This window comes from Lepidochelys olivacea (assembly GCF_965140295.1).
Source record: "Lepidochelys olivacea isolate rLepOli2 genome assembly, chromosome: 23".
Lineage (NCBI taxonomy): Eukaryota > Metazoa > Chordata > Testudines > Cheloniidae > Lepidochelys > Lepidochelys olivacea.
In genome coordinates this window covers 8137038-8160980 of record NC_140433.1, presented here as the reverse complement: position 1 = coordinate 8160980, position 23943 = coordinate 8137038, and the positions used below count along the sequence as shown (strand labels likewise).

Sequence of the window (23943 nt, the reverse complement as noted above, 5' to 3'; positions counted from 1 at the left end):
GAAACTGCAGAAAAACCTGAGTGTCTCTGGATTAAGTTTAGAAGTGTGTGCAACAAGAGTGATGTAGTGGTGGGAGTCTGCTATAGACCACCGGACCAGGGGGATGAGGTGGATGAGGCTTTCTTCCGGCAGCTCACGGAAGCTACTAGATCGCATGCCCTGATTCTCATGGGTGACTTTAATTTTCCTGATATCTGCTGGGAGAGCAATACAGCGGTGCATAGACAATCCAGGAAGTTTTTGGAAAGCGTAGGGGACAATTTCCTGGCGCAAGTGCTAGAGGAGCCAACTAGGGGGGGTGCTTTTCTTGACCTGCTGCTCACAAACCGGGTAGAATTAGTGGGGGAAGCAAAAGTGGATGGGAATCTGGGAGGCAGTGACCATGAGTTGGTTGAGTTCAGGATCCTGACGCAGGGAAGAAAGGTAAGCAGCAGGATACGGACCCTGGACTTCAGGAAAGCAGACTTCGACTCCCTCAGGGAACGGATGGCCAGGATCCCCTGGGGGACTAACTTGAAGGGGAAAGGAGTCCAGGAGAGCTGGCTGTATTTCAAGGAATCCCTGTTGAGGTTACAGGGACAAACCATCCCGATGAGTCGAAAGAATAGTAAATATGGCAGGCGACCAACTTGGCTTAATGGTGAAATCCTAGCGGATCTTAAACATAAAAAAGAAGCTTACAAGAAGTGGAAGGTTGGACATATGACCAGGGAAGAGTATAAAAATATTGCTCGGGCATGTAGGAATGTTATCAGGAGGGCCAAATCACACCTGGAGCTGCAGCTAGCAAGAGATGTCAAGAGTAACAAGAAGGGTTTCTTCAGGTATGTTGGCAACAAGAAGAAAGCCAAGGAATGTGTGTGCCCCTTACTGAATGAGGGAGGCAACCTAGTGACAGAGGATGTGGAAAAAGCTAATGTACTCAATGCTTTTTTTGCCGGGACTTCCCCGGTTCGCCACGAGTTTTCAAAGATAATGGCCAGTGGCTCTGCAATCACAGCCGCCAATTCCTTCAGCACTCTCGGATGCAACTCGTCCGGCCCCATGGACTTGTGCACGTCCAGCTTTTCTAAATAGTCCCTAACCACCTCTATCTCCACAGAGGGCTGGCCATCTCTTCCGCATTTTGTGATGCCCAGCGCAGCAGTCTGGGAGCTGACCTTGTTAGTGAAGACAGAGGCTTCATCCATTGTCCTGTCATCTCATCCTTATCTTATGAGAGGTGGGTGCGTTCCTCTGAAGGAGATGTTGTTCATGTATCTCGTTACCTGAGAACTCTGGGTGTTCCTGTACCATACTTCTCAGTCAGGAACATGCTTACTAGGTTAGCTAATACTTGGGGTGTTGCTATTCTGCCAAGGCCAGGCCTACTGTGGTTCACAGCCTCTGGTTCACACTGCTACTTATGCCTACAGCTCCAGCAAGGACTACACCTGTCTTTCCAAGCTCTCTTTGTACGTGAGTTTTTCCATTTCCTGCATCATTCCTGTCCTTTTCTGCACACAGGACCCAGGTGTAGCTGCACCATTGATTTCGATAACAGCATGAACATATTCACCATCCCATTCCCCATGTCCATCCAGGACCAGGTTTGCTTTTTGCCTGCCGATTGAGCTGCCTGCAGAGATGCCCGGGCTCCCACCCTGCACTGTACGGGTAGTGTAGGAGCAGGAGAAGTGGATTGCCAGAAAATAGTGTCTATTTCTTGACAGTTCCCCACCTTAGACAGGTTAGACAGGACTTCCTTTTGCAAAAACGCTGATGACTAGAGATCTTCACATCCTGCCACTGTCGTTTATAGACCCTGCCGCACAGGCAAAGACTGGGCTGCACCTCAGCTAGCAGGAAGCACACGCAGCTGGTGCTGGTCCTGAATGCTTGGCTGAGGCCTGGGAAGGCAGTGAGTCGGCTCTGCCCAGAGCGGGGCTGGTGGTGCTCCGCGGGAGCTGCTGCTGAACAATCCCTCATTGCTGCGAGATGGCTTATGTTGAAAAGCTGGTACAGGAGACGGCTGCAGGCCAGTGTGTGGGTATCCAGATAACCAACAACACCAGAGGTGTGACCCTCGAGAACCCCAGGTAAGCAGGTTCCCATAGCCCCGTCCACGTGGCTTCCCAAGTCCATGGTATACGGTATATGTCTGCCACTGAATATCTGTCTGTCTGTCTATCCGTCCCCATACACCCCATCTATCTATCTATCTATCTATCTATCTATCTATCTATCTATCTATCTATCTATCTATCTATCCCCATACACCTCCTCTCTGTCTCCCCTACATATTGGGTGAGTGATATATGTCATTTTGGGTCACTGCAAATCCCGCTGCCCTCTGGGCTGAATTTTCTGTTTCTAGCCCTGCGGAGGCACAAGATTGTAATGGACCTTCGAGCCAGGACATTTTATGTAATGTGTCCAGGACTAGGGTTGGGAGACTTTGGAGGGAAATCACACTTTTGTGAGGGGGAAAGGGATTTGAGAGAAAACAGCTGCTGGAAGCCTCTTGGGAGGTTGGAAAGTCTGAGTAAGTCCCTGGGAGATGGATTGGGGGCAGATGACATGGTGATAAGCCTGTGATGTATTGTAAAGGTGTTCAGTGTATTTATTTCACATTAATACCACCTCCATATACATGTATGTATGTGTCTGTCATGTACACTCACACGTATACACCCACACATACACGTGTACTCAAACACTCATATACAGCCGTATGATGTGTGTGTCTGTCCGTGTGTGGCCCTGAATGCTTTAGTTAATAACATAATGTGCAGGACCATGTAACGCTTTCAGGGTTGCCAGATTTCTACTGCATTAATAGCCCAAAGTTATTTAAATACTAGCCCCAAAGTAGCCCAATACATTTATTGAAACAAAGGTGTTTATTTATTTATTTATTAACCCATTGGTCTGTACATCAAATAACAAAGGACAGCTTTCGTTAGATACCCAGTACAGATTTAATTTTTTTTAAAAAAAGCTACAAGCCCCAGCTGGCGTTCATCCAGATTAGCAACAAAGCTGTGAGAAAACAATCACATTCAAAATCAAAACCCCAAGGGGAATGTTGACAGGAAGGTCACTCCGCCAGCTGGCCCCCACCTCAAACATATTAAATTCCTGTTGACAGTCAGATCGCTACACACCCAGCCCAGATGAGACCTCCTACAAAAACCATGACAGCCAGTGACCCCCACTAAAATCCTTCCACCCAAAGTCCCCTACATCCTAGGGAAACCCAGAACTGCAATATAAGCTCTGTCACCCAGACTCCACCTTTTTGCCCCCCAAGTAAACAACCTGATGCCCAGAGCTTCCTGCCACCCAGTAAAAACCCAGAGCCCCCCAAGAGACACCCTGCCACCTAGACCGCCCCCCTCGCCCAGCCCTGTCATATGCAGCCCCAGGGGGGCAGCTCTGGCTCCTCCCCCTGCCTTAGATCCAGCCTGGCTGCTGCTATCCCCGAGGCCAGAGGGCTCCTCCTTGCCCAATCCCGGAGCCTGCAGGATGCTGCTGGGCTCCAGCAGCTCAGGCCAGGCTCTGCAGCAGGCACTCCCACCAGGCAGGCTGCAGCTGTGTGAGCAGGGAGCACGGCAGTGGGGGAGGCAGAGGGTGGCCCCACCAGTCTGGCCCCACTTATCTATCTCCATTACCTTATGCCTTGATCATGCAGGAAAGACCCTCCAGCCCTGGGGGCTGGCCAAGGTGGGGCTGTGCTCTCTTGTCCAGCAACCTGTGTGTCCCCTCTGCAGAAGAGTGGGTGGGCTGTGATCGTCCCCAGCCCCTCGGGTCAGGATTCCCCCGCTGCTGGGACGCAGTTATTAATTATTGTTAGGGATGTTGTGTAGTGAAGGAACCTCGTGGTGTTTTCCTCTGCGACTTACTGTTTCAGCAGCCATGCCATGATAGAGCCTGAGTCCCGCATCCCCCCCAGCTCTTCGGGGAGCTGCGTGTTTGTGAAAACAAGCTACATGGCCCGCGGGAGCGTTGGGGTGCTGAGCTATGAGTCCGCTGCCTTCACCCTGGCCATCGTGTTCTCCAACCTCTTCGACCGCTTCCTCTACAGCTCTGAGTTTGCCATTGAGCTCTTCGCTGGCAGGAAGCAATTCCACAGCATGGAGCGCCTCTACCACTATATGTTCAGCGACGGCCCTCCCTATAAGTGCAAGTCCTACAGGAAAGTGAAGCTCGAGGTCCAGGATGGCCAGCTGGAGGTGACCAATGAGGAGATGCAGGTGAAGGCCACCATGTCCAGCCAGGATAAGTCCATCATTAAAGTGCAGATTGAGCAAAATGATCCCTGCCCACCCTAGTCAGCCAACCCAGGTGGCCCAAGGAAATCCCCAGTGTGACTGACCAGGAGGCTGCCGGTGGGAAACAGTGACTCTCTTTCTCCCAGCCTGAGTAGGCAGCGATGTGCTACCTCTGCTCGAGTTGGTGCACAATGAATGGCCAGAGCGGCGTGCGTGGTGGGAGGAGCTCGACACCCAAGTGCACTCGCACCTGGGTCCCTGACCCCCATGCCACAGTGTCCACACTGCTATTTTTAGTGCACTCGTGCATGTCTGTCTACCCAGGCTGGGCGGTATCCAGGCATCCAGGGTTTTGTCATCCTTTCATAAAAAAAACTTTTGTTTCTTGCTTATTTTTTAACCTCAGAAATAACAGGTGTTGGCCTATGAAGACCTGAAGCTTCAGCATTTATCCTGGTGATAAAACTCCCAGAAAGCTTTGCAAAAAGTAATGCTAAAAAAGATAACATAGAATTATTAGCAAATAAGAGCTAAACTTCTTGTAAGTGGAAATATGTTTAAGAGCATGACCTTTTGGTATAGCTGTATAAGGTTGTTTTTAATTGCATGTGTGCTTGCTAGGTAAAATATAATTGGCTCAGCAACTTAAAATAAAAGTTATAAATTGTAATGGAAAACAAAAGAAAGGGATAAGTAGATAAGATCATAACATAAGAATATAAGAATGGCCATATTGGATCTGCCCAATGGTCCATCTAGCCCAGTGCAAGATGCTTCAGAGGGAATGAACAGAACAGGGCAATTTCGAGTGATCCGTCCCCTGTTGTCCAGTCCCAGCTTCTGGCAGTCAGAGGTTTAGGGATACCCGGAGCATGGGGTTGTGTCCTTGACCATCTTGACTAGTAGCTGTGATGTGTTCCCCCCAGGGTGCAACCTGGAACTGGGGTACCACTGAACCCGCCTGACTCACAAGCCTGGGCTCCCGTACACTGTCCTGCCGAGACAGGCCCTCAGGCCCCGTCCAGCACACATACAGGTAGGGACACACTCTGCTGCAGCAACATACAAACGCTGAGATCAGCCCTGAATGGGAAGGCTTCAGCTAAGGAACTGCCCAGCACTCAAGTGAACACCACAGAATCACAGAATCACAGAATATCAGGGTTGGAAGGGACCCCTGAAGGTCATCTAGTCCAACCCCCTGCTCGAAGCAGGACCAATTCCCAGTTAAATCATCCCAGCCAGGGCTTTGTCAAGCCTGACCTTAAAAACCTCAAAGGAAGGAGATTCTACCACCTCCCTAGGTAATGCATTCCAGTGTTTCACCACCCTCTTAGTGAAAAAGTTTTTCCTAATATCCAACCTAAACCTCCCCCACTGCAACTTGAGAACATTACTCCTCGTTCTGTCATCTGCTACCATTGAGAACAGTCTAGAGCCATCCTCTTTGGAACCCCCTTTCAGGTAGTTGAAAGCAGCTATCAAATCCCCCCTCATTCTTCTCTTCTGCAGGCTAAACAATCCCAGCTCCCTCAGCCTCTCCTCATAAGTCATGTGTTCTAGACCCCTAATCATTTTTGTTGCCCTTCGCTGGACTCTCTCCAATTTATCCACATCCTTCTTGTAGTGTGGGGCCCAAAACTGGACACAGTACTCCAGATGAGGCCTCACCAATGTCGAATAGAGGGGAACGATCACGTCCCTCGATCTGCTCGCTATGCCCCTACTTATACATCCCAAAATGCCATTGGCCATTGACCCCCCAACATTATACCAGCTTGCGCTGCACAGGGACCTGTACAGCGTACGCTCATGAAATTCGTCCCTCCTTCAATGTGGAGAGGAATATACACAGCTTTCTGCCACCTGGTTATGATTTCCACACGCTGGTTTTAGACAAAACAAAACAAGTATATTAACTATAAAAGATAGATTTTAAGTTATTATAAGGGATAGCAAAGAGATCAAAGCAGATTACCTAGCAGATACACAAAAATACAGTCTAAGCTTAATATACTAAGGAGATGGGATATGAGTAGCAAATTCTCACCCTAACTGTTGATTTAGGCAGTTTGTAGAGATTCTTGAGGGCAAGCTGCACTTGTTTGCAGCTTAAAACCACAGGTATTTCTCTCACAGGCCAGAAATGTCTCTAGCCTGTGTCCAACAGTTCTCCTGCAGTTCAGTCCTTGTTTCTCAGGTGTTTTCAAGCATCTCCTTTGGGCAGGGAGTCAATGAAGAGCCACGATAATGTCATTCCTCCATCTTAAATAGCTTTTGCATATCGTGGGAACCCTTTGTCTCCCAGTTTTGTTCACATGCCAGTCAGTGGAAAAACACTGGTATGGATGGAGTCCAGTACCAGGTGACCTTGTTGTGTCAAAGCAGCCATGAGTCAGAGGCTGTTTGTAGCATCCTGAGGAAGGCTCCCAGTGAGAGATTAGCTTCTTTTAAGACCTCTTCTTGCTAATAGCCCTTTCCAGCCAGCCATCTAGATTGATTGCATTCTGTCTAGTGGGCATTTCCCAGTTGTAAACATATTTGTAATAGATGTATAGACAATATTCCTAACGTTAGATACCACAATGATACATGCATACAAATAGGATAATCATATTCAGTGAACTATAACTTTTCCAATTACATCTTACAGGACCTATCTTGCATAAAATACATTATAGTTATGCCATAATCATATCATAACAATATTACTACTAAGAATAGGGGGTGTAATGCCACACTAGCCATTTATCCTCCATGAACTTATGTATTTCTTTCTTTAACCCCATTATAATTTTGTCCTTCACAACATCGCCTGCCAACGAGTTTCGCAGGTTGTGTGTATGTTGTGTGAAGAAGTATTTCCTTTTCTTTATTTTAAACCTGCTGCCTATTAATTTCATTGGGTGACCCCCTAGTTCTTGTGTTAGTAAAAAGATAACCTTTCCCTAGTTGATAAATAACACTTCCCTATTTGCTTTCTCTGCACCATTCATGATTTTATAGACCTCTGTCATACCCCAGTGGTGGTCTGTACCTTGTATTCACCACTTTCACACTGTTGTAATAATCTTTGTACAAAATTTGAAAACTCATAACTCGCTGGTCAATATTGTCCTCAAGGGTGAACATGCTGTTGGGGGAGGCTAGCCCCCAGCCCCTCCCACTCTGCCCAAGGCCCCACCCTTCTGGCCCCCTCCTCCGCTGGAGCCTGGAGCACACACCCCCAACCCTCCCATGCAACCCCAGCCCCAGTGCGCCAGGCAGGCGGCTTGGCTGGAGCATCCCCAGCCCCAGTGCTGGGCGGGCAGGCAGTGTGACCGGAGCACCTCCAGCCCTGGAGTGCTGGGTGGGCAGTCCGGTCCCAGCGCCGGGAAGACGGGTGGCATGGTGCGGCAAGGCCTCAGCCTGGGGGTGTTGTGTGCATCGTGGCACCCAGCCTGCCACAGAAGGGAACAGCAGGCAGGAGGCAGCTTGGGAGTGAAGCATGGGCGAGGCCACGCCAGCCTGTTTGGGGAGGCACAGCCTTCCCCTGCCTATGATACCTGCCGCCCATGATTGTCCTGATAAAATGTGTGTAGCAACATTGCATGTAAAGTTATAAGATTCCATTGCATGGTGTTAGTAAGAAATATTCCAAGTCTGGGGTCAGCCAAAAAAATCTACATCTTAAAAAGAAATATCTTGGCGTTTCCATCCACACAGCCTCTTTATCTCCTGAACCTCAGCTGGAGATGCTTCTCAAAGTAGGGAAAGGACAATAAGAAGGAAGGGCAGATGCCCCAAATCATTCTTCCCTTTCTCTCTGCCCATGACATCCGTGACACCTGGAGAACAAAGGGAGCAGCATGGGAGCAGGGGAGGGATCTTGACTGAAAGTTCAGCCAGTAGAACTGCTGGAACATGTGGTGACAGAGAGCTTGCTTTGAATTCATTCGAGTTTGTTAAGTTAGGCATTAGGTGTATTTTACTCTTATTTTTCTTTTAACCAATTCTGACTTGTGTCCCATTACTTGTGTTCACTTAAAGCCTATCCTTTTGTAGTTAATAAACTTGTTTTATTGTTTTTTTTTCTAAACCAGTATGTTTGCATTGAAGGGTTTGGGGAAACTCCATTTGGGATAACAGGATTTGTGCATATCATTTTCTTTTAATAAATGCCGGACTTCCTATGAGCTTGTATTGTCCAGGAGGGTGCAGGGCAGTAGAAGACGCACATATCTGAGGAAAGTCTGGGACTGGGAGTTTCCTGGTGTCCCTCTGCAGTGTAATTCATGAGCGGCTGGCTGCAGCACTCACACAATAGCAGTGTAAAAGGCACCGCAGGTTAGAGAGGTGAGGGGACACAGCAGTTCATCAGTCCAGAGCGTAGCCTGGGTATGTCACAATCCCCCCTTAGTTGTCTCTTTTCTTTTTAATCTTTCCTTGCACTGAAGCTGTTCCTTATCCCTAATCATTTTTGTTGCCCTTTTCTGAACCTTTTCCATTTCCAACATATGTTTTCCGAGATGGGATGACCACATCCGCACACAGTATTCAAGATATGGGCTTAGCATGGATTTATATAGAGGCAACATGATATTTTCTGTCTTATTATCTGTCCCTTTCCTAATGATTCCCAACATTCTGTTCACTTTTTTGACGGCTGCTGCACACTGAGCAGATGTTTTCAGAGAACCATCCAGGAGGACTCCAAGATCTCTTTTTTGAGTGGTAACAGCTAATTTACACCCCATCTGTTTTTTTTTTTTTGTATATGTGGGATTATGCTTTCCAATGTGCATTACTTTTCACTTATCAACACTGAATTATGTTTGCCATTTTGTTGCCTAGTCACCCAGTTTTGTGAGATTCCTTTGTAACTCTTTTCAAAGAGTAATCTTTTCTCTCTTGAGTAATTTAGTATCATCTGCAATCTTTGCCATCTCACTTTTACCCCTTTCTCTAGGTCAGGGGTTCTCAAACTTCATTTCACCGTACCCCCTTCTGACAACAAAAATTACTACATGACCCCAGGAGGGTGACCAAAGCCTGAACTCGTCTGAGCCCTGCCACTCCTGGTGGGAGGCCAAAGCCCAAGCCCCGCTGCCCAGGTTGGAGGCAGGCCCAAAGCCAAGACTGAGCCCATTGCCCCACATGGAGGGGCCGAAGCCAAAGGGCTTTAGCCCCAGGCAGGGGGGTTTATAACCTGAGCCCCGCCATGCAGGGCTGAAGTTCTCGGGCTTCAGGCCTGGGCAGTGGGGCTCGGGCTTCAGCTTCGGCCCCAGGCCCCAGCAAGTCTAAAACCAGCTCTGGCGACCCCAATAAAACAGGGACGTGACCCACTTTGGGGTCCTGACCACAGTTGCCAACTTTCATATGATAAATAGACACTGACTTTCATAATAAACCAAAAATCAAGCTAATCCCATTTCAAAACAAGGTCAAAACAAGCCAATCCCTAAGAACCCCACCACTCTTGTGACTAGATCCCCGCAGCGTGCAGTCAGGAGCTGTGGTCGGCCCACTGTGCACCCCTGACTCTCTCCCACCCAGCCCCTGCTTGCCTCTTGCCCCTGCTTGCCCCTCCTTTCCCCTGCTTGCCGGGAGTTGATCAAAAAAAAGAAGCAACAAGCTACAAGCCAAACAAGCAACAAGCCAAAAACTAGCCAACAAGCAACTCACAAACCAATTAAGCCAAAAACAAGCCCAATTTCAGAGGTTTTTTCTGCAGGTTTGGCATGTCTGGTCCTGACCCACAGTTTGAGAACCACTGGTCTAGATAATTTATGGTTGAATGGCAGTGGTCCAAGTACAGATCCTTGTGGGACCCTGATATTTACCTCTCTTCTATGTGAAAACTGACCATTGATTTTTACCCTTTGTTTCCTGTCTGTTAACCAGTTACCAGCCCATGAGAGGACATTTCCATTACTTTGTTTAAGAGCTTTTGTTGAAGGATCTTGTCAAAGGCTTTCTAACAGTCCAAGTATATTACATCCATTGGATCACCCTTGTCTACCTGTTTGTTGACCCCCTCAAAGAATTCTAATAGATTGGTGAGGTACCATTGCCCTTTAAAAAGTTTTGTTGATTCTTCCTCAACATATTGTGTTTATCTCTGCGTGTGACAATTTTGTTCTTTACTATAGTTTCCAACCACATTGCCTGGTACTCAAGTTAGGCTTACTGGCCTGTTATTGCCAGGATCACCTCTGGAACCATTTTAAAAGATAGGTGTTACATTAGCTACCCTCTAGTCATCTGGACAGAGCCTGATTTAAGGGGTAGGTTACATACCACAGTTAGTAATTCTGGAATTTCATATTTGAGTTCCTTCAGCATTCTGGGACAGTTCCTGAGATCTGTCACCTAAAAAGAATGGCTGAAGGGTTGGAATCTCCCTCACATTCTCTGCAGTGAAGACCAATGAGAAAAAAAATCATTTAGCTTCACCGCAATGGACTTTTTCTTCCTTGAGTGCTCATTTAGCACCTCAACCATCCAGTGGCTCCACTAATTGTTTGGCAGGCTTCCCGCTTCTGATGTAATTAACAAAACATTTGCTCTTAGTTTTTGTGTCTTTAGCTGGTTGCCCTACACATTCTTTTTTTGGACTGCCTTATTATACTTTTACACTTGACTTGCCAGAGTTGATGCTCCTTTCTATTTTTCTCAGTAGGATTTGACTTCAGCTTTCTAAAGGATGCCTTTTTGCCTCTAACCATTTCTTGTACATTGTTGTTTATTCCTGGTGGCATTTTTTTGGTCCTCTTGTTGTATTTTTTTTATTTGGAGTATACACTTTGTTGAGCCTCTATTATAGCATTTTAAAATAGTCTACATGCAGTTTGCAGGCATTTATCACTTGTGACTGTTCCTTTTAATTTCCATTTAACTAGTTTCCTCATTTTTGTGTCGTTCCCCTTTCTGAAGTTAAATGCTACTGCTGTGGATCCTTTCATATTTCCCACCCCACACGGATGTTAAATTTAAATATATTATGATTGCTATTACTGAGTGATATAGTGACCTGTTGGGCCAGATCCTGTGCTCTACTTAGCACTAAATCAAGAATTGTCTCTCTCCTTGTGGCATCCAGGATTAGTTGCTCTTAGAAGCAGTCAACTATCCGTTGAGCCCGACAATCTAGCCAGCTTTCTATCCATCTAGTCCATTCATCCAGCCCATACTTCTTTAACTTGCTTGGGTTATGGGTTATGCTTGTTCTTTGTATAACTCAGAGGAAGAGGACAAAAGTAAACAGGAAAAGAAAAGAAAAGCGTTCAAGCAGCTGGCTGATGGTTCTAGAAACAGAAAAAGCTTCCTCTCTTGCAAAGTTTATAAAAAGCAAGAGATAAGATCAGTAAAAATTTCAGCTACAGCATACTCAGAAAACCCAGTAGAATGTTAGAAGGTCAAAGAGAGGTCGAGACAGTTATGAAACAAATAGCTGTGGTAAAGCAGGAAGCTTCCACAAATTATGCAAAACGTGGACAGGTAACCTCTTATGAAAACAACTGAAATATCGTGCTGCTGTATCTAGTGTATTAAAATGCTTTGCTTTTTCTCTTTCTATTTTTATGAATTCCTTCTTTTCTGACATTTTCTTAATAGGTACTTGCTTGTTTTCTTTTCTTTAATTCTGCATATGCAAAGCAGACATAAGCAAAAACTTTTTTCCTAAAATGTATCATTGGACTAAGTAATAGGATTTCGATCTAACACCTCATTGTGTCTAAATTCAGTGATTTATTTTTACTTAGAGACCACTGTAATTTTGGATTTTTGTGTATTAAGACTAATTTAGCAATTACCAGCTACTAAAACTATTCTGCTGTTTTCTAAAAGGAACTGGTGTATTTTTCAAAATGTGGAATTGTACTGTGTGGTGTTAAACCTCTGTGCAAATGTATTATGTAATGGTTAACCTTGTTCTGTTGTTTAAATTTACATGCAACTTAAAACTAACGATTATGCTAAATCTACTCTCTGCGTGTTACGCACTCAGTTCATGTAGTAGAAATGTCTCTCTGGGTGAAAATCACCGCCTGATATGAAAAAGGGATTTTTTATGTAACTTTATACCATGTTAAATAATTTGTCACTTCAAAGACTAAACTAACTGTTACTTTGGTTATTGAGACAGACCCAGACCAGTGGGGTACGGGAGTCTAGTCAAAGGCAAATATACTGGCCACTGGATGAATAGTTTTCTATTCCCTGACTGACCAGAGCAGGAGCTGCCCTCAAGCAACCAGGAACCTGCTAGAACCAATTAAGGCAGGCAAGCTAATTAAGACACCTGGAGCCAATTAAGAATTTACTAGAATCAATTATGGCAGGCAGCTAATCAGGACACCTGGTTTAAAAAGGACCTCCCATCAGTTAGTGGGGGGTGTGCAAGGAGTGAGATACAAATGCTGCTGGAGGACTGAGGAGTACAAGTGTGAACAGGCTTCAGGAGGAAGATCCTGCGGTGAGGACAAAGAAGGTGCTGGGGGCAGGCATGGGGAAGTAGCCCAGGGAGTTGTCGCTGTAGCTGTCACGCAGCTGATACAGGAGACATGGTAGACAGCTGCTATCCACAGGGCCCTGGGCTGGAACCTGGTGTAGAGGTGCGCCTGGGTTCCCCCCATCCTCCCCAACCCCTGAGGAGGAGGAGGGGTTGACCTGGTTCTGTGAGCAACACCAGAAGGGAAGGTCTAATTTGGAAAGGGATCTGGCCTGTCCCTAACCCACTAGGTGGGATAACAGAAACTGCAGAGATTGTTCTCCGTATCCCCAATGCTGGCCAGTGATGAGGTTAGCTGAGTGAATGGCAGGTTTGAGCTCTAGCAGAAGTAGCCAAACTGAGGGCTGCCATGAACCTCTGAGGTGAGCAAATCCACCAAAAAGCGCAGGACCCACCAAGGCAAAGGAGGAATTTTGTCACACTATCTATATTTCATGTGTAAATGTGTTTTATTCATAACAATCTCTATCTAAATGTTCCTTTTTCTGTACCCCTTCCTTTGGTCTTAAAAAAAAGTCAATTCTTTTACAAAACCAAATGTGCAAAAGAGGGAGGACGGTGACGGAAACTATCCTTTAAGTTTCAGAGTAACAGCCATGTTAGTCTGTATTCGCAAAAAGGAGTACTTGTGGCACCTTAGAGACTAACCAATTTATTTGAGCATAAGCTTTCGTGAGCTACAGCTCACTTCATCGGATGCATACTGTGGAAAATACAGAAGATGTTTGTTTTTATACACACAAATCATGAAAAAATGGGTGTTTATCACTACAAAAGGTTTTCTCTCCCCCCACCCCACTCTCCTGCTGGTAATAGCTTATGTAAAGTGATCACTCTCCTTACAATGTGTATGATAAGCAAGGTGGGCCATTTCTAGCACAAATCCAGGTTTTCTCCTGCCCCCCCCCCCCGCACCTTGCTTATCCTATACACTGTAAGGAGAGTGGTCACTTTACATAAGCTATTACCAGCAGGAGAGTGGGGTGGGGGGAGAGAAAACCTTTTGTAGTGATAAACACCCATTTTTTCATGATTTGTGTGTATAAAAACAAACATCTTCTGCAGTTTCCACAGTATGCATCCGATGAAGTGAACTGTAGCTCACGAAAGCTTATGCCCAAATAAATTGGTTAGTCTCTAAGATGCCACAAGTACTCCTTTTCTTTTTATCCTTTAAGTGTAAATCGTCTGCTGTACTAGCAAGTCACAGTGGTAAAAAACACAATATATAAAAAGCAGGTGCAGGAAGAAAAAAAACCCTGCTGCAAGACTCACTTTTAAAATCTTACAAATCAAATTAATCTCAACAAGGAAGAAACTGACCAAAAAAAAAAAAAAGCCCAAGAGGAATTACCAAAATGCTAAAGTTAAAAAAACTTTATTGTAAACAAGTTCAGTAAAGCTAATTATTTTAACCTTGAAAAATCCAAATGTCAATCTTATACTATAATTTCTAAGCAACAAAATGTTGACTTTGTTTCTAAGCCTAAACTCTTTCCTTCTTTCTATATGTACAGCAGTGCTCATGAGGTGAGGAAAATGAAAATAAAGTTTTACTTCATTTTAATTTCTTTTTTGGGAGGGAGGGTTCTTCCTCTTTCTCTCACTCTGCCTCCCAATAAAAAAAGCAAGAGCCACAACCTCTGAGGCACAGAGAGAATCTGGAAACCCCCAAGTAACTCACAAGAAGGAGGCTGTTGATCAGCTACAGTTCCAGGTAAGTAGGTTCCCATTGCCCCTCAGCAATGCTTTCCAAGTGAGTCCACAGCTGCTGTCTTTGTGCAGGCTTGGAAGGGTGAGATTTTAATCAGGGAACGTCAACAAATGTTGTTTTCAGTGTGTGCACACGTAAACCGACGAAACAATATTTCCCTCAATAATAATCAACATTTACTGCTAGGCAGATGAATAAAATGCTGCTTGAGAAATAGTTGGAATTTGCTTAGAGGCAATTTACTTTGGCACTTTCTGAGAGAACACTGGTTTGACATAAACTCCCCAGCCAGCTGTAGATGCTACAGCATTCTGTGTGGACGACACTGATCAATCTAAAATCCTCTGCCGAGTGCCCTCATGAGACAGGGGTTGTGCATTGTGCACTATCCTCCACGTTTTTAGGGTCTGCCCCAATTAGTTGCAGTTTCCACAGCTTGTGACCTTGAACCAACAGTCGTTTGCATTGTGAGACTGTTTGATACACGGGAGGCACTGTCTCTGAGTGTTCACCATGTTGTGCTTTCTTCTTAAGCCCCTTCTTTATTTGTTGTACATGATGATGCTGTTGCTGCTTCCTGGCATCTTTAGTCGCTGCCTCTATTGATACATCAATTTCCAGAGCACATTTTAGGGTCAAATCCACCTCAGTCAATAATCATTCTTGGGTTGCTTCATTTTCTTTAGGATTGTCCTGGAGTCTGACAGGAGTTAAAGATTAATCATTAATTAAAGATTATGTCATGTGATGAAAGCTCCAGAAATACATCCAGTCAAAATTGGCAACCCTACGGTCTCTTAATGCATCACTTAAACCTTCTCCACACTTGCAATGCTCTGTTAATTTCCTTGGCCCAGCTATAAATTCAGGAATGATTTCATTTTCTTTTTGATGCCATGTATAAAAGCGGAAATTCTCTGCAACTCCCAGTGGTTTTGGGCAGATGTGACTTGAGAGAATTTCCAGAATTTCAATGAATGTTTTGTCTGCTGGTTCAATGGGGGGCTATCAGTCTATGCAGCAGGTTTGAGCTTTTAATCCCTGTTTTGCTCAGTATAACAACCACCATGTTCTCATCACTGATCCTGTCATAAATATCAAGGGAAGGGTAACCACCTTTCTGTATACAGTGCTATAAAATCCCTCCTGGCCAGAGGCAAAATCCTTTTACCTGTAAAGAGTTAAGAAGCTCAGGTAACCTGGCTGGCACCTGACCCAAAATGAACAATGAGGGGACAAGATACTTTCAAATCTGGAGGGGGAGGGGAAGGTTTTTTCTGTCTGTGTGATACCTTTGCTGGGAACAGATCAAGGATGCAAGCCCTCCAACTTCTGTAAGGTTAGTAAGTAATCTAGCTAGAAAATGCATTAGGTTTTCTTTGTTTTGGCTTGTGAAATTAGCTGTGCTGGAGGAAATGTGTATTCCTGTTTTTGTGTCTTTTTGTAACTTAAGGTTTAGCCTGGAGGGATTCTGTTTTGAATCTGACTGCCTGTAAGATTATCTTCCATTCTGATTTTACAGAGTTGTTCTCTTATCTTTTTTTGTTCTTCTAATAAAGTTCTGTTTTTTAAGAATCTGATTGGGGTTTGGGGGGTCTTAAAAATCCAAGGCTGGTTTGTGCTCATCTTGTTTGTTCTCAAGCCTCCCCAGGAAAGGGGGTGTAAGGGCTTGGGGGGATATTTTGGGGAAATAGGAACTCCAAGTAGTCCTTTCCCTGATTGTTTGTTTGTTAAATCACTTGGTGGTGGCAGCATACTGTTCAAGGACAAGGTGAAATTTGTGCCTTGGGAAAGTTTTTAACTTAAGCTGGTAAAAATAAGTTAAGGGGTCTTTCATGTGGGTCCCCACATCTGTACCCTAGAGTTCAGAGTGGGGAGAGAACTCTGACAGATCTCATGAGCCATTCTACACACTTCTAGCCTCTCTAGTTGGGTGGGCCTGGTCTCTGCTGAGCTCGGAGATGAGCTCATTTTCCCCAAACAGCCTTGTTTTCCCCTAGCTGAGCAGGTCTCTCAGAGTCCAGGGGCTGCAGGCTGTAGTTTCACTCCCAGAGGCGTATGTACTTGCCCTGTGTTCCTGGGTTGGGATCCCATCCTCATCAATTCTCGTGTCTTTTGCTCTTTAGTGCAAGGGAATGACACAAGTATGGTAGGTCCCAAGTAACTGGGTTTACTAATTATATGCAACAGGCCACGCCTGTCACATACACGCTGCTGCTCCGGTTGGGTTCTGGATACACAGTGAATGCCAGGGCAGTGCTCACCCTATCTTGTACAGTTCAGCTAGCCTATTAAACCCCTGTGCTAATATGCTTCACCGGAACACGTTTCACACCTTGTGAAAGCTGAGGAGCTCTGACTGTGTGCTAGATTCCTGGCCAAATGGGGCTCTCCACAGCAGGAATGGACGGGAGCAGGATACCGAATGGAGATGTCATTGCACAGGGCTGTCCTGTACCTCTAATTAGCACCGGTATGTGGGCATTCATGACTCTGGTCCGCTCAGACGTGCTTTGGGAGAGGCTCAGCCAGTGCTCACTGATGATCTGCTCGATAATTTTTTTCCCTCAGAGCCACTGCAATCTTCCGAGATGGGAAGGGGCAAAGACATCGAAGAGATTCTTAGAGGTGTGACGCATTCCAGATGTGTGGGTGTTGAGATAACCAACAAAACTGCAGTGAACCTCCGCTCCCCCAGGTTTGGAGTTTGTCCATTACACCTGTTTCTAACGGGCTCTTTCAGATGCTTTCAATATAAATGAAGAGAGAATTGAGTTCCCCTTCTGTACCCGCTGCACTGGGCACCCACTCTCATGACTGCAGTCCCCCCTTTGCTTTCATTTCAACCTCATTTTCATGGGGTGCGTTCTACCCAATGCTGAATACTGAGCTTCAAGCTGGGAATCTCTCTGGGCCCATGCACTGGTGGGACAGCTCTGTTAGCAGGACCCTCCGTGCCTTTCCCTCGCCCAGAGCAGAGTAAATGAGAGCAAATGCTGGGATGCCCTGAATGCTGAGGAGAAAAGCGCTCTCCAGTCCAAGTGTCTCTAGATTCTTCCAAGCAGTCAGGCAACGAGGAGGCTGGGGGACAGGTGTGGTGACCCGGCCTGGCGAGGCTTTGTTAACTGTGAGGGGAGGCAGAGCTAAATCTAGATCAAGGGGATCATTTTATCTTTTTAGAACCTTATAAGGGAAAACCCCAAAATTGTACCAGGAGTATAAATAATACAGAACATGTCCAAAGACTTACTATTTATAATAGGTTACCAACTCACTAACCTTTGTGACAGGTTTCAGAGTAACAGCCGTGTCAGTCTGTATTCGCAAAAAGAAAAGGAGGACTTGTGGCACCTTAGAGACTAACCAATTTATTTGAGCATGAGCTTTTGTGAGCTACAGCTCACTTCACTTTGTGAGCTTGTACACACTGTGCAGTTAGTACCAAATGCATTGTTATTAACAAGAACAAAAGAGATTACTGAATAATATACTGTGTCACTTCAGAGAAGAATCAGCTTGTCCTCTCCTTGCTGTAAAAATCCAGCTCCACGCTTGCTGTCCTGTTCTTTGCTTCTCTTTAGCTCAAAGTGCTCCTGACTTTCGATGTTCCTGGGCTGTACCTCTTCTCACCAAGTTTATCCACAAGCTAGTTGATCCCTCACCTAGTGGACCCTCACTTGTCCATTAGGCCCCTTTGACCTGTATTCTGTCAATAGATGTTCAGACAGTCATTCTCTCTGTTCATGTACTTTAGGGCAGTGGCACTCAGACTTTCCAGGCTGCTGTACCCATTTCAGGAGTCTGCTGTGTCTTGTGTACCCCCAAGTTTCACCTCACTTAAAAATAGTGACTATATTTCCCTATGCTGAATATGGGACACCTGGTAAAATTGCTCGTATTCAAGTGAGTTCAATGGCAACCAATCAATCAGAATTATGCAGTACGAATGTTCAAAATAACATTAAGTTGAGTGAGTGTCTGTAAAAAAGAAATACTGCATTATTATAACATTAATAATTGGTCAAAATTAAAACTATATACTTACAATTACTAGAGGGGTTACTACTCTGGGGTTACTACTCTGATTTTTATTTTGGGGGGTAGGGGCTTGCAGGGCTCAAGCCAGCTCCACATGTCAGGATCTGGGGAGGCAGTGCCATCTCCCCCCCCGGATTCACCTCAGCAGGCCACCCAGCCCGTCTTGGTTGCAAGGGGGAGGCGCAACCAAAAATTGTAACTCAAAGGTGGAGGGGTCCGCTTGAAAAGTTTTAAAACAGCTCAAGGTGAAGGGAGGGGGTAGCTAGGGGCTGTGCACGGGCAGGGGGTAGGGAGAGTGTAGCTGGGGCTGTGCATGGGAAGGGGGTAAGTCAGGGTGCAGGGGGAGGGGTACCTAGGGGCTGTGTGCCAGGAGAGCTTCCCTGACATCCCTGAACTATAAGGTCAATAGAAAGCTGGCTAGATCGTCGGGCTCAACGGGTAGTGATTAATGTCTCCATGTCGAGTTGGCAGCCAGTATCAAGCAGAGTGCCCCAAGGCCGGTTTTGTTCAATATCTTCATTAATGATCTGGAGGATGGTATGGACTGCACCCTCAGCAAGTTCGCAGATGATACAAAACTGGGAGGAGTGGTAGATATGCTGGAGGGTAGGGATAGGATACAGAGGGAGCTAGACAAAGTGGAGGATTGGGCCAAGAGAAATCTGATGAGGTTCAACAAAGACAAATCCAGAGTCCTGCACTTAGGACAGAAGAATCCCATGCACCGCTACAGACTAGGGACTGAGTGGCTAGGCAGCAGTCCTGCAGAAAAGGACCTAGGGGTTACAGTGGATGAGAAGCTGGATATGAGTCAACAGTGTGCCCTTGTTGCCAAGAAGGTTAACGGCATTTTGGGCTGTATAAGTAGGGGCATTGCCAGCAGATTGAGGGACATGATCGTTTCCCTCTATTCGACATTGGTGAGGCCTTATCTGGAGTACTATGTCCAGTTTTGGGCCCCACACTACAACTAGGATGTGGAAAAATTGGAAAGCATCCAGCGGAGGGCAACAAAAATGATTAGGGGGCTGGAACATATGACTTATGAGGAGAGGCTGAGGGAACTGGGATTGTTTAGTCTGCAGAAGAGAAGAACGAGGGGGAGGGGGGATTTGATAGCTGCTTTCAACTACCTGAAAGGGGGTTCCAAAAAGGATGGATCTAGACTGTTCTCAGGGGTAGCAGATGACAGAACAAGGCGTAATGGTCTCAAGTTGCAGTGGGGGAGGTTTAGGTTGGATATTAGGAAAAACTTTTTCACCAGGAGGGTGGTAAAGCACTGGAATGCGTAACCTAGGAAGATGGTGGAATCTCCTTCCTTAGAGGTTTTTAAGGTCAGGCTTGACAAAGCCCTGGCTGGGATGATTTAGTTGGGGATTGGTCCCGCTTTGAGCAGGGGATTGGACTAGATACGTCCTGAGGTCCCTTCAAACCTTGATATTCTATGTTCCCTCAGGGCTCTGCCAGCCATGGAGCTGGGTCCCCCACCCCTGCAGCTCTTACCAGCTGCGTAAGCAAAGTGGGCTGGGAGCTGTGGAGCAGCTTCAACCACCTGCACCAGCAGCAGAGTAGAGAACACCACGGCTGCCTGCTTCATGGCACTAGCCAGAGGAGCAGCTGCCCTGCACACAGCCTGGATCCAGCTTCCTGCCTCCGACTTTGGGTGGGAGAGGGAAGGAGCTGTGGCAGGTGTGGAACTGTCCCCTGGACTGCTCTGCACTTGCACTGCAGTTTGGGGGGACAACACTCCCGGTACCCACCCAACTCTGCCCCTGGGCTCAGGAGGCATCTCCCACAGGGGGAACACCCGGGCTCTCAGCTTCAGTCCTACCACTCGTGGCTTGGGGGGGCACCAGGGATCGGGCTTTCAGTCCCGTGGCACCTGACTTCAGCTCCAGGATCCACGCTTCAGTGATGGGGAGGGGATGCCAGGGCTTCAGCCGGGGGGCGATGGGGGCAGTATTGGGGATGGGGATTCAGCCCAGGTGGAGAGAAGGGGCAGCAGGTCTTCAGCCCCGTTGCTCCTGCCTTCAGCCCTGTGGCTCTCCAGGGATGGAGGCTTCAGCCTGGGGAAGGGGGTGCCAGGGTTTCAGCAGGTGTGTGTGTGTTGTGGGGGGCACTAGGGAAAGGGTTTCAGCTGGGGTGGGGAGGACAGGGCTTCAGCAGGGGGTGGCACCAGGGAAGGGGCTTCAGGTGGTGGACACCGGGGCTTCAGCCCCGTGGCAGGCGCTGGAGATCAGGGCTTCTGTCCCGCGGCTCCCGGCTTCTGTCCCGCGGCTCCCGGCTTCTGTCCCGCAGCAGGTGCCGGGATTAGGGCTTCGTCCTGGGGGAGTGTCAGGGCTTCACCTGGGGGGGCAAGGGCAGAGCTTCAGCAGGGGGTGGCACCCGGGAAGGGGCTTCAGCCGGGGGGCACGAAGGCTTCAGCCCTGCAGCAGGCGCCGGGGATCAGGGCTTCAGCTCCATGGCTTCCGTCCTGTGGGGGTCACCAGTGTTCAGGGCTTCAGCCCCACGAGGGGGAAGGGACTCCAGGGGTTGGGGCTTCTACCTCACGGCTTGAAAGGGCTGGCGGACCCCCGTTGAGAAACCCTTCTTTAGGTTTCACACAGGGAGGGGTGATACACACCCCTACCCACGCACATACACACACATCCTTCCCCCTCTATCACACAGGGATGCCTCTCCTCCTGCCTGGCGTTGTGTCTTCCCGCCTCTGCACCCGGCCTGAAGACACCACGTGCTCACTGCATGCCCACACTCACCCGCCAGCCAACCGCAAACAGGAGGTGGCTGGGCTGTGCAGACTGCTGACTAACCAGTAGGGGGAGCAGAAAAGACGGGACAATTTGCCTGTTTTTTTTTTTTAAAAAAGGCGGGACATTTGCAAAAGGGCTTAAATAAGGGACTGTCCTGTTAAAAACGGGATGGATGGTCACCCTACTTAAAAACGACTTGCTTGCAAAATCAGACATGAAAATACAAAAGTGTCCCAGCACACTATTACTGAAACATTGCTGATTTTCTCCTTTTTACCATATAATTATAAAATAAATCAATTTGGAATATAAATATTGTACTTACATTTCAGTGTATAGTGTATACAGCAGTATAAACAAATCATTGTCAGTATGAAATTTTAGTTTGTACTGACTTCACTAGTGTTTTTTATGTAGCCTGTTGTAAAACTAGGTAACTAGCTAGATGTACCCCCTGGAGGACCTCTGCATACCCCTAGGGATACACGTACCCTTGGTTGAGAACCACTGCTTTATGGCCTTTGTGGGGTGGGCCTCTCATTTACTGTTTTTAGGATCTGGTTTAATCTCACACAACTTTTTCATCAATTCCCTTTTCCATGAATTAATTTCCTTTCAGTGTTTTTCCCCTTGATACTCACTCTCTGGTACGTCTATAGATTTTATTTCCCTCTACTTCCCTCCTCTAATAGAACCTGCTCACGTACCTAAGACCGTTTCCCCCTTCTTCTCCTGACCTAAGACCGTTTCCCCTTGCTTTTCCTGACCTAAGACCTTTCCTATTTACCTTCTTTCCTCCTCCTCACTTCCCTGTCCCTGCCTTCTATTCTCCTGTTCTTCTTTTATTTTGTCACCTTCCCACCTATTCCAGTTCTGGTTCATCGGCTAGCTCACTATCTCAATTATTCTCCTTCTCCAACAGCTTTTTCCAACTGCCCTTTCGGGTGGATCCCGAACCCGGTGCTCCCAGCCCCACAGCAGCCCTTTCCCCCAAGCCAGCAGTTCATCATGCCCTCCCTCCACCAACCCCCACATCAGTTTTGACTTCTGGGAGTTCCAGTGAGTCTTAACCCTCCTGTCCCCTTTCCCAGGCTCGATGCTGCCGGGAGGGAGAGGAGAGGGGTTGGGCAGACTGGCCCATTGCTTATAGCAGGGGAAGGGGAGCAGAGTTGCCCTGATCTGCTGAGCTCTTTCCATTCCCTCCTCCCCTGCCATGAGCAATGTGTCCATCCGCCCATCCCCCCACCCAAAAACGCCTCTCAGCTCCTGAGGGGTGGACGGACATTGGCAGCAATCCTGATTGGCTGCCCTTCTCCAGGAGGCAGAGCAGTGTGGTAGGGAGCCAATCAGAGGCAATGTCCCCTGAGCCAGACACTCCGGGGAACCTATATATAAGAACCTATTTAGAACAGAATGGAATAGAATAGCATGAGCGTTTCACATCATCATCAGATGGGTGCCCACAGGGGCCAAACCCACCTTGCTGCTAGGGAATTGCCAGACGTGGAAACACTGAAAGAATGACTGTTGGGGGCTTTTTCTTTGGCTTTTTGGTCATGTTTCCCAGCTTTTGTTTCCATCCTAGGGGCTAGTGCTGTGTCTATGTGCCTTGCCCAATAATAAAAATACAAAGAAATCACAGAGCAGCTGAGTCCTTGATAACTCTGTTTTGCAACTCTGTTAACCAGCTTTACAGGCCCAGCTACTCACAAACTACTGCTCTGACTAGTTTTGGGTGACTTCTAAAACACCAAACACAGTGAGTGCCACATTTGTAAACAAATGAAAGCTGAGATTCCTGCCGCTGAGCTTTAAGAGAAACACCCAGATTCACAAACCTGATGATAAAATTGTGAGAGCTGGCAACACTGTCAATGCTGCAGTCAGGTGACTAAACGCCGTTTCTGCTTTGTTAACTCATGGTTGATTCTAATAACCCCCTGCTGAGGACTGTCACAAACAGAATTCTTGTCTCCCTACAGCTTTTTCTGTTACAGCGGTCACACCTTCATCCCCCCTGCACCAGCCATCAGCCCTGGCTGCAAGGAGACCTGTGTGTTTGTGAAGAGGAACTTCAGTGCCTGGGGAGTTGCAGGGGTTCTCGCGTATGAGTGGGACAGGTTCTCATTTATCGTCATGTTCTTGAACCCCTTTGACAACAACCTGAACCGCCTCCAGTATGCACTGGAAATCCGTGAGGGCAGAATGAGCTGCAGGGAATTGGAGAGTCTGTACCACAGCATGCGTGGCCACAGACCTCTGTCCAGCACCTATCAAAAGGAACAACTTGGGAGAAACACAGCTGCCCTTGTTGTTACCTTACATAGCTTTCAGATTTCTGCCACTATGTCCAATCACAGCAAAGCTGCCCTTAGATTATTAATTGAAGAGAGAGGTTCTCCTCCCGGCTACACTCCACTGCCACCTTGCTCCCAGCAGCCATCTTCTCTGTTCCCCCGCTTCTCTCAGAAGCTGACCAAGTAACATGCCTGAAAATGGTGTTCCTGTCTCAGAAATCCCAAATGAGAGGGAGACACCACCCTGCCTTGGAATGCTCTTCATGCAGAATCCAGGACCTGCAGAGGGCAAATTTTCAGTGGATCCCCCCCCCGCTCCCCCCCGTCTTTTCTTTTCAGATTATTATTTTATTTTGTCCAGGGGAAAAAAATCAACCTGTATAGCTGTTCCTGA

At 47.0% G+C, this 23943-nt stretch overlaps 1 long non-coding RNA gene across 1 annotated transcript; it reads left to right on the top strand.

The window, feature by feature from the left end:
- The first annotated feature begins 1943 nt into the window (after positions 1-1943).
- LOC311511837 lies at positions 1944-23795 on the top strand. Its single transcript, XR_014709350.1, has 3 exons — positions 1944-2078; positions 17033-17159; positions 23235-23795. It is a non-coding gene; the product is annotated as an uncharacterized lncRNA (long non-coding RNA).
- Positions 23796-23943: the final 148 nt, after the last annotated feature.